At 40.7% G+C, this 11,194-nt stretch overlaps 1 long non-coding RNA gene across 1 annotated transcript; it reads right to left on the bottom strand.

Moving 5' to 3' along the window:
• Positions 1 to 1,816: 1,816 nt before the first annotated feature.
• LOC131024588 (uncharacterized) lies at positions 1,817 to 4,543 on the bottom strand. The gene is made up of 3 exons (XR_009101940.1): positions 4,029 to 4,543; positions 3,893 to 3,951; positions 1,817 to 1,881 (listed from the first exon to the last, which is right to left on the bottom strand). It is a non-coding gene; the product is annotated as an uncharacterized LOC131024588 (long non-coding RNA).
• Positions 4,544 to 11,194: the final 6,651 nt, after the last annotated feature.

Below are 11,194 nucleotides of genomic sequence, written 5' to 3'. Positions count from 1 at the left end.
CATTAAGACATATAAGCCTAATTCTTATTGAAGCATAAGATCCATTTGAGCTTGCTTCTAACATAAAATAAATTACTCATGGCTTAAGTAATCAATCGATAAAAGATTCATATTTAACACTTCGGTGTTAAATTCTCCACAATAAATTAATGGACTCAAAATATATTTTGAGTGCATCATCTATTGAAAATAAAAAAAAATAAATCATCACATATATAAATTATCAATTTCATATAAGTTCGTATTTTATAAATAGATGCTGAACTCTAATACATCCTTAAATCAGTAATTAAAAGTATATAATCCTTAATAAAAAGTCGGGTCATTACAATAATGACTTAGGATAATCACTAGATTGAACTACTAATCCTTGTGGGATACGACCTTGCTTCCATATATTACAACTACCCGTATACTTGCGGCGTGGTGAAAATAATAGTGAACAATAGTATCATTCATTTGCACATAATTGCATAAACTACACTAAATCAACACAACGATTCCAGTTTAAGCATCAATTGACTGCAAATCATCAATAATTTGCTTCCCACATCATTCACCAACATTTTCAACTCCATACACCAGCACCATCACCGCTCCTTGCGGCGACGCCAATCCATAGACTGCTCTCCCACCACCTTCTCCATCCGCTGCAAAACAACCACCTCCTTGCAAGGGTAAAATGACAAACAATTCAGGATAACCAACAACAACAAAATGAAACAAAAAGAATTGGAATGAAACTATATCATTTATATAATGAAACTACAAGATCTCAATTTGCAACCACAACGCCGCCCCCGCCCTCAATCGGTGAAGGTCGGTGTCACGACCGGCCTTAATTAGGGATAATTAAGCCGGGAAACCATGACTGGGGAAGGGAAATTACGAAGCGGGTTTAGAAAGGGGCGCATAAAAGAATACTCAAAGAGTATGAATACGCGTGAAATATTCCTTAAAAAGGAAAAAGACATAGTTCGCATAAAAAGGGTACTAAAAAAAAACTTGTATACGCGTTATATTCCTTAAAAGGAAAAAGGCATCGTTAGGGCTTGGCTAAAACATTATCAGAGTTTGCAACGAAAGGTGCAACTGAAATAATCAGTGTTTACAGCGGAAAGCATAACTGAGATACATGTATGAAGACATGTATCCTTTCTGAGCCTACTTTAAGTTCGACAAAAGCTCTACTCAGCAACAACACATCATCGCCCATCACAGCTCAACCTGCACAAACATAAATATCGAAGGGCTAAGTACAAGAGTACTTAGTGGGCAGTTGCCAAGCATATAACATAACATCATTAACAATTTCACAATATCGCATAAGAGGCATGAGTTTCTTTCATATCCTTTGCTCATTAAACATTTCCAAATTCTTAAATAGTATAAGGGCATTCTTCATCATCAATCTTCATTAACAAACATCGTGTCGTGGAGAAGGCCTTCCCCAACGAACACGGGCATCGCGCCGTGAGGGGGAGCCTCCCTCAGCGGTCACGGCATCGTACTATTGAGGGAGGCCTCCCCCAATAGACGCTGTAACACTGGCATACTGGCATACTGGCATCGCGCCGCGAGAGAGGCCTCTCTCAGCGGACACGGGCATCGTGCCGTGAGGAAGGCCCTCCTCAGAGGACACGGCATCGTACTGTTGAGGGAGGCCTCCCCCAACAGACACAAGCATCAAACATAAGCATAAACTTATCAGTGTAAAGCATTCAAGCGTAATAAAGCATACCACACTTGAAGATCCAATTTGCATTTTAAAGCATAACACTTGCATAGCATTTTATTTACGCGTAAGAAATTGCCCACCTGATAGCAAAGTTTTGCTAAGGTACTCTAACTCCTTGTGTAGTTCTTACTCTCGCGCTTGACCTTAATCACGAGAATATAAAATAAGACATTGCCTTGAGGAAAATTCTTAATTAATGAGAAAACGTAATTTAACTATGCATGAATCTGGTATGCATGAACTAATACTCTGAGCGATAATCGGGAATTCTACTATTAATCCTCGTTAATAGATTTAGCTAATTCTCGTCTAGCGCGGTCGAATAAAACTGTGATTCTTCCTTCCTCATCGGAATATTCTAGTCGTGAAATAAACCTCGCATTTGTACTTGATTGAAAAAGGACTAACTCGGCTTTAAACGAGGTGTGACCTTGTAGAAATTATCAGGCTTTTCGATAGAAGCATCATTACTAGCGTAACCTCAAATAATTAATAGGCTCAAAAGAGAGTAGCCAATTAATTAAATAAACCAGTGGCTTAAATGAAATAAACAATAATGGCTTGCTTTAAAGTCGGAAGTCCAAAAACATTAATTAATAAACTGGGCGGCTCATTACTGATAAATAATTGGGCTCCATCAAAAATTGATACTGCTAGGCTTAGCTCAAAGGAGTAACTTCAGCTCAAGCTTTAAAAGAATTAAAGCCCAATTTAAAAAGTCTTCGACCCAAAATAATTAAAATAGGGGTCCAAATAATAATTAATGTGGACTGAAAAGAATTAATCTTAGCCCAAAAAGGCAATTTAATCGGCCAAAATGATGAATTAAACTGGCCCAACGAAATATAAATGGGACTAGAATAATAGCCCATCACAAAATATGCATCAGCCCAACTCCTTAATTAAATCGAGCCCAACTTAAAATAATTCGGTCCACAACAGTTAAAAGTGGACAAGCCCAAAGTCAATTAAAAGAGGAAGCCCAATCTAAATAAATGGAAAGCCCAAATATAAAAAAAAAAATCGAGCCCAAATATATATAAAAAATTCGAGCCCAATGTAATGGCCCAACAGTTCAACTCAAAGCCCATTCCCAACCCTTCTTTTCTCCCCCCTATCAGCCGCTAACCCCATTTCATCTCTCTTTCTCTCATCTCACGCACACACTGAAACAAGCGGCGCCTCTCCCTTCTTCTTCGGCGAAACGCCGCCTCCGTCTCCGGCCGGCGTCGACTGCCGCCGCGCCTAAGCCCGGCGTTCTCCTCCCTCTCGATCTCGTCTCTCTTTTTTCTCCAAGATAGCAACGCCGCCTTCTTCCTTGGGTGTTCACCGGCGTTGTTCTCTCTCTTCATCGCAGACCCAAAAACGAGCCATGAAATCTGGAATGTCGCTGCTGCCGACTGGAGTTGCTGCTCTCGACCTTGCTCTCTGTTTCTCTACTCCCAAGTCATCTCCCCCTCTCAATCTATGGAGCGGAGGAAAATCCTTACTCCTAATTCAGAAATGGCCTCAGCTCGACGCCGCTCTACTATGAAATTCCGGCGAGCAGGAGAGTGTCCGACGCCCTCATCGATTCTCCGATGAGTAGTAAATCAGGGTAGGGCGGCGTCCGCTGCTCTCCTCTTTCACTCGCGTACACGAACGAGGGAAAGGCCGAGTTCTCGGTCATCTTAGCTCAGACGAGAGAGTCACCGCCGTGGTTCGACGCCGTTGCCTTGGGCAGCCGCTGCTCAGCTCGGTACCGGTCAAGGCAGTCAGCCTTCCCTCCTCGCCCCGACGTCAACAGAGGCCCCGTCGTCACCACCAGTGGAGGCCGGCGAGTTTAGTCCTAGTCACGATTATCGTCGTCTTCAAATTCAGAGCAGGGCAGTCGCCCATTCCTTTCTAAAGCTAAGTTATACTCACCCCTATTTTGATCGGTTCTTAGCGTGAATTAGGCAAGGATAACGTGTAATCTCTTCTTTGCTTTGCATAAACTCATATGCTTGTTTAGACTACATATTAACTGCTACTTGTTCATGAAAGCGTAATTGGGTGCTTAATAAGTTCAAGATGCTTATATGCTCAACTATATGAATTCTGAATTCTAAGACTGAAGCATGCTTGATTGTGTGAATCATGGGGTGAATTTGAATAAATGAGTTTAGTATTTACCTGCAAATATTTGGTGTTGGTGGCTGCTGTTATTGATATTGAATCAGTGGATAGATACACTGAAATATAAAGATTGTTTCTCAAACGATGCAGGTTGAGCTTAGGAAGAAATGGAAGGAGTTAAGCCAAATCTTACCTCTAAAGTTTGGCAGGCAGAATAGCAATGAATGGAGTTCCTCTTTCACGTGGGTTATTAGTGCAGAATGGAGAGAGTTGCTGCTGATAATGAGATTATATGAAAAGAATTGTTGGCTGATTGACAGGTGAAAGGCATGGCTTTCGGTGGAAAAGGTGACAACCCACTTATTTGGTGCCAAACAAATAAATATTTGAGTGGAGTTGGTGAGAAAAAGAGTAGTGGTGCACTTGAGTGTGGTGGGGAAAAAATGTAGTGGAGGATTAATGATGTATATTCTATGTCTCGGTGATTCTGTAACTGTAATAAAATACTGGCTTCGATTTTCAATCATCGCATTTCTGTATCTTGCTTGATATCTTTTTCCTTGCCTGCTAACTTGATAAACTGTAATATAACTTAAATTAAATCCGTAGATTTAATCTGCGTTGCAGTCGGAATAATTTCTCGACTTCTAGTAGCACTAATAAAATATAACTGCTTCTGTTTTTCGATTAATAAATAACATGACTTTGCTAAGTCAGTTATAAATTGGAAATAATAATTATTGAATGGCTCAATAATCCTCGTCGCGTTTTTCTCATACGTTATAAAAGTATAAAGCTAAAATAATAACTCCGTTTCTGATAAAAAAATCAGGACCATAAACTGGATTCATTTATAAAAATTGCATTTACTAATTTTAATCATAATTAAAAGAGCGGGCTACTACATACTACCCCTCTTAACAAAAATTTCGTCCCGAAATTTGCATATCTCTGCTAAAACAGTTCGGGGTATTTTTCCTTCATCTTGTCTTCAAGTTCCCACGTAGCTTCTCTTGTCTGCGGTGTCTCCATAAGATTTTCACTGATCTGATTGAGGCTGATTTCGCAAGTGTCTACGTATTGCTGGCAAGGGGTGCAGGTGTTCTCAATTGCTGAACCTCGTTATCTGTTGGGGCATTGCGTGGAGTAGTGACCCTTTTGGCCACAATTGTAACAACCGTTAGTTCCGGCACGACAGACACCCCTATGCATCTTACCACAATTTGGGCAAGGTGAAATTCCTTTCTGACCTTGGTTACGTCCAGTTGGCTCGAGATTAGTCTGTGCCTCGTGCCTTTGTTGAACATACTGTTCAATCCGTTTATTTTCTTGCGACATTGTCTTATTAGTCTGATTGATATTGTCTTCATTGTTGTCCCACTTGCGTTTCCCTTTGAGCGTATGTGAGGCTACTGGTGGATCATTTGGCGTTGAGATCAACGATGGGGCTGACTTGTCCGACGGCATTGCAGCTTCAACGTCAAGTGCCCTGTTCAGAGACTCCGTGTATGAGAGTCCTCCGTGGCTTGCTAGAGCCATCTTAATTTCGTACCGCAGTCCGGCACAAAATTTCTCTGCCATCTTCTCCTCTGTGTCTACTTGTTGTGGAGCAAACATCGACAGGTTGCAGAATTCCTTGTCGTATTCAACCACAGATTTCTTTCCTTGCTTTAACTCGTAGAACTCAACTTCTTTCTTCTTCCTATAGCTTTTCGGAATATATTTATCATATAATCCTGTATTAAAATCTTCCCAAGTATAACTTGCCCATTGTTCAGGTGTCAGAATTTTTCGTCGTGCTTCCCACCAGAAGTCAGCCGATCCTGTTAGTTGGAATGAGACGCAAGATAGGCGTTCCTCATCAGTACAACGTAGAAAGTTGAAAATGCGTTCCATTGCACGCACCCAAATCTCAGCTTCAGCCGGTTCACTCGTTCCGTCAAACGTAGGTGGATTTTGCCTTAAAAAGAGTTCTTCGACTCTCCTAGTTGGGGGCGGAGGGGATGGGTTATGTCCTTGAGCATCTTGTGGTTCTTCGGGTACAACGTTACGGTTTCTGCGATTGTTATTGTTTCTCGCAGGGCGTCCTCTCTTAGGCGGCATTCTGGTAGCAAAGATGTGCCAATTAGTACACTCTAGCATAATCTAATACAAGCCTCTAAAGAATTCTTGTACAGGTTAACTTAATGACAACATTGATGTAGTAAGCTTTAAGGGTCCTTAGCATCTCATTTCCATGAGTCATATCAATTCTTAAGCATATAATATCTCATCATCTAAACTGGATACTTAGGCATAAGTCATGGAGATTTATAGCGGCTATAAAATCATGAGCTTAAAAATTATTCTATACGCATCACTTATCTTGCTGCCTTCACTATAGCCATCAAAAGATACAATCTAATTTCTTCTATGTTTGCTTCTATGTTCTGTAGTAGTGGTGATCTCATAACTTAATAGCTCTATGTTCATATGGATTCATTCCATAGGCATACTTAATCGCGCTTGCGTAAATCATTTCATTCAATAACAACATAACAAAGCTATTGACAGTTACTCACTTTGTTATTACGATAGTTCTCACTTTTTGAAAACATTAACTCAAAACTTGGAATAGCTTACCATTCTGCTTCGTTGAGTATGATGCGATGAAGTGCTGAGCTTTGTCGATTGAAATCTAGACACTTTAGTGATCCATTCTAAGTTTGGCTTAAATAAACTCTTAGGCTCAGAGCAAACGAACTGCTCTGATACCACTCTGTCACGACCGGCCTTAATTAGGGATAATTAAGCCGGGAAACCATGACTGGGGAAGGGAAATTACGAAGCGGGTTTAGAAAGGGGCGCATAAAAGAATACTCAAAGAGTTTGAATACGCGTGAAATATTCCTTAAAAAGGAAAAAGACATAGTTCGCATAAAAAGGGTACTAAAAAAAAAACTTGTATACGCGTTATATTCCTTAAAAGGAAAAAGGCATCGTTAGGGCTTGGCTAAAACATTATCAGAGTTTGCAACGAAAGGTGCAACTGAAATAATCAGTGTTTACAGCGGAAAGCATAACTGAGATACATGTATGAAGACATGTATCCTTTCTGAGCCTACTTTAAGTTCGACAAAAGCTCTACTCAGCAACAACACTTCATCGCCCATCACAGCTCAACTTGCACAAACATAAATATCGAAGGGCTAAGTACAAGAGTAATTAGTGGGCAGTTGCCAAGCATATAACATAACATCATTAACAATTTCACAATATCGCATAAGAGGCATGAGTTTCTTTCATATCCTTTGCTCATTAAACATTTCCAAATTCTTAAATAGTATAAGGGCATTCTTCATCATCAATCTTCATTAACAAACATCGTGTCGTGGAGAAGGCCTTCCCCAACGAACACAGGCATCGCGCCGTGAGGGGAGGCCTCCCTCAGCGGTCACGGCATCGTACTATTGAGGGAGGCCTCCCCCAATAGATGCTGTAACACTGGCATACTGGCATACTGGCATCGCGCCGCGAGAGAGGCCTCTCTCAGCGGACACGGGCATCGTGCCGTGAGGAAGGCCCTCCTCAGAGGACACGGCATCGTACTGTTGAGGGAGGCCTCCCCCAACAGACACAAGCATCAAACATAAGCATAAACTTATCAGTGTAAAGCATTCAAGCGTAAATAAGCGTAATAAAGCATACCACACTTGAAGATCCAATTTGCATTTTAAAGCATAACACTTGCATAGCATTTTATTTACGCGTAAGAAATTGCCCACCTGATAGCAAAGTTTTGCTAAGGTACTCTAACTCCTTGTGTAGTTCTTACTCTCGCGCTTGACCTTAATCACGAGAATATAAAATAAGACATTGCCTTGAGGAAAATTCTTAATTAATGAGAAAGCGTAATTTAACTATGCATGAATCTGGTATGCATGAACTAATACTCTGAGCGATAATAGGGAATTCTACTATTAATCCTCGTTAATAGATTTAGCTAATTCTCGTCTAGCGCGGTCGAATAAAACTGTGATTCTTCCTTCCTCATCGGAATATTCTAGTCGTGAAATAAACCTCGCATTTGTACTTGATTGAAAAAGGACTAACTCGGCTTTAAACGAGGTGTGACCTTATAGAAATTATCAGGCTTTTCGATAGAAGCATCATTACTAGCGTAACCTCAAATAATTAATAGGCTCAAAAGAGAGTAGCCAATTAATTAAATAAACCAGTGGCTTAAATGAAATAAACAATAATGGCTTGCTTTAAAGTCGGAAGTCCAAAAACATTAATTAATAAACTGGGCGGCTCATTACTGATAAATAATTGGGCTCCATCAAAAATTGATACTGCTAGGGTTAGCTCAAAGGAGTAACTTCAGCTCAAGCTTTAAAAGAATTAAAGCCCAATTTAAAAAGTCTTCGACCCAAAACAATTAAAATAGGGGTCCAAATAATAATTAATGTGGACTGAAAAGAATTAATCTTAGCCCAAAAAGGCAATTTAATCGGCCAAAATGATGAATTAAACTGGCCCAACGAAATATAAATGGGACTAGAATAATAGCCCATCATAAAATATGCATCAGCCCAACTCCTTAATTAAATCGAGCCCAACTTAAAATAATTCGGTCCACAACAGTTAAAAGTGGACAAGCCCAAAGTCAATTAAAAGAGGAAGCCCAATCTAAATAAATGGAAAGCCCAAATATAAAAAAAAAAATCGAGCCCAAATATATATAAAAAATTCGAGCCCAATGTAATGGCCCAACAGTTCAACTCAAAGCCCATTCCCAACCCTTCTTTTCTCCCCCCTATCAGCCGCTAACCCCATTTCATCTCTCTTTCTCTCATCTCACGCACACACTGAAACAAGCGGCGCCTCTCCCTTCTTCTTCGGCGAAACGCCGCCTCCGTCTCCGGTCGGCGTCGACTGCCGCCGCGCCTAAGCCCGGCGTTCTCCTCCCTCTCGATCTCGTCTCTCTTTTTTCTCCAAGATAGCAACGCCGCCTTCTTCCTTGGGTGTTCACCGGCGTTGTTCTCTCTCTTCATCGCAGATCCAAAAACGAGCCATGAAATCTGGAATGTCGCTGCTGCCGACTGGAGTTGCTGCTCTCGACCTTGCTCTCTGTTTCTCTACTCCCAAGTCATCTCCCCCTCTCAATCTATGGAGTGGAGGAAAATCCTTACTCCTAATTCAGAAATCGCCTCAGCTCGACGCCGCTCTACTATGAAATTCCGGCGAGCAGGAGAGTGTCCGACGCCCTCATCGATTCTCCGATGAGTAGTAAATCAGGGTAGGGCGGCGTCCGCTGCTCTCCTCTTTCACTCGCGTACACGAACGAGGGAAAGGCCGAGTTCTCGGTCCTCTTAGCTCAGACGAGAGAGTCACCGCCGTGGTTCGACGCCGTTGCCTTAGGCAGCCGCTGCTCAGCTCGGTACCGGTCAAGGCAGTCAGCCTTCCCTCCTCGCCCCGACGTCAACAGAGGCCCCGTCGTCGCCACCAGTGGAGGCCGGCGAGTTTAGTCCTAGTCACGATTATCGTCGTCTTCAAATTCAGAGCAGGGCAGTCGCCCATTCCTTTCTAAAGCTAAGTTATACTCACCCCTATTTTGATCGGTTCTTAGCGTGAATTAGGCAAGGATAACGTGTAATCTCTTCTTTGCTTTGCATAAACTCATATGCTTGTTTAGACTACATATTAACTGCTACTTGTTCATGAAAGCGTAATTGGGTGCTTAATAAGTTCAAGATGCTTATATGCTCAACTATATGAATTCTGAATTCTAAGACTGAAGCATGCTTGATTGTGTGAATCATGGGGTGAATTTGAATAAATAAGTTTAGTATTTACCTGCAAATATTTGGTGTTGGTGACTGCTGTTATTGATATTGAATCAGTGGATAGATACACTGAAATATAAAGATTGTTTCTCAAACGATGCATGTTGAGCTTAGGAAGAAATGGAAGGAGTTAAGCCAAATCTTACCTCTAAAGTTTGGCAGGCAGAATAGCAATGAATGGAGTTCCTCTTTCACGTGGGTTATTAGTGCAGAATGGAGAGAGTTGCTGCTGATAATGAGATTATATGAAAAGAATTGTTGGCTGATTGACAGGTGAAAGGCATGGCTTTCGGTGGAAAAGGTGACAACCCACTTATTTGGTGCCAAACAAATAAATATTTGAGTGGAGTTGGTGAGAAAAAGAGTAGTGGTGCACTTGAGTGTGGTGGGGAAAAAATGTAGTGGAGGATTAATGATGTATATTCTATGTCTCGGTGATTCTGTAACTGTAATAAAATACTGGCTTCGATTTTCAATCATCGCATTTCTGTATCTTGCTTGATATCTTTTTCCTTGCCTGCTAACTTGATAAACTGTAATATAACTTAAATTAAATCCGTAGATTTAATCTGCGTTGCAGTCGGAATAATTTCTCGACTTCTAGTAGCACTAATAAAATATAACTGCTTCTGTTTTTCGATTAATAAATAACATGACTTTGCTAAGTCAGTTATAACTTGGAAATAATAATTATTGAATGGCTCAATAATCATCGTCGCGTTTTTCTCATACGTTATAAAAGTATAAAGCTAAAATAATAACTCCGTTTCTGATAAAAAAATCAGGACCATAAACTGGATTCATTTATAAAAATTGCATTTACTAATTTTAATCATAATTAAAAGAGCGGGCTACTACAGTCGGCGCCTTCACCATCTCTCGCTTAAATTTGACAACCGTTGATGCGGTGCGGCGGCGACAGCTGGAGGGGGCGCGGCTCCAAAGCTGGAGGGTAGAGCGGCGCGCGGCGACCCACGACCGGAGCTAGGAGCGACATTGGTGGCTGGAGCCTGAGGAAAAGAAGGATAGAGAAGATGGGAGAAGAAAAGGGTAGACTTTTAGGATTTTTTTTATATGATGGATCCGGATCCGGGTCGGATCGCGTCAAGATCCGCACGCATGGGATGAGCGCTCAATTTGTGAGGCGCACATTTAAGTTTTTGTGATAAATTAATTGTCTTTATACCTTCCTCGTCAACTCAATTCAATTAGTATCATCAAAAACTAAAACAAAAAATAACAGAAATCAGACATTCATGCCAAAAACACATTCAAATCTACAAAGTTGAGCTGCCTACTAGTGACCATATTTACCAACTTAATTCCTAAATACCGCTAATGCACTCCAATTAAACACAGAAATTGCATGCCTCCAATTTATATATATATATATATATATATATATATATATCTATATATATATATATATATATAAAAGTTTCGAAAAAACATTACCACAAAGAAGAATCATTGTTACCTTTTAAGCCAGAACTCTTCGCAGTGGCAGGCGTGATACATTATCTTTATTTTC

This window comes from Salvia miltiorrhiza, chromosome 5 (genome assembly GCF_028751815.1).
Source record: "Salvia miltiorrhiza cultivar Shanhuang (shh) chromosome 5, IMPLAD_Smil_shh, whole genome shotgun sequence".
Lineage (NCBI taxonomy): Eukaryota > Viridiplantae > Streptophyta > Magnoliopsida > Lamiales > Lamiaceae > Salvia > Salvia miltiorrhiza.
The sequence above is the reverse complement of the archived record's forward strand: the minus strand, read 5'-3'. Positions and strand labels throughout refer to the sequence as shown.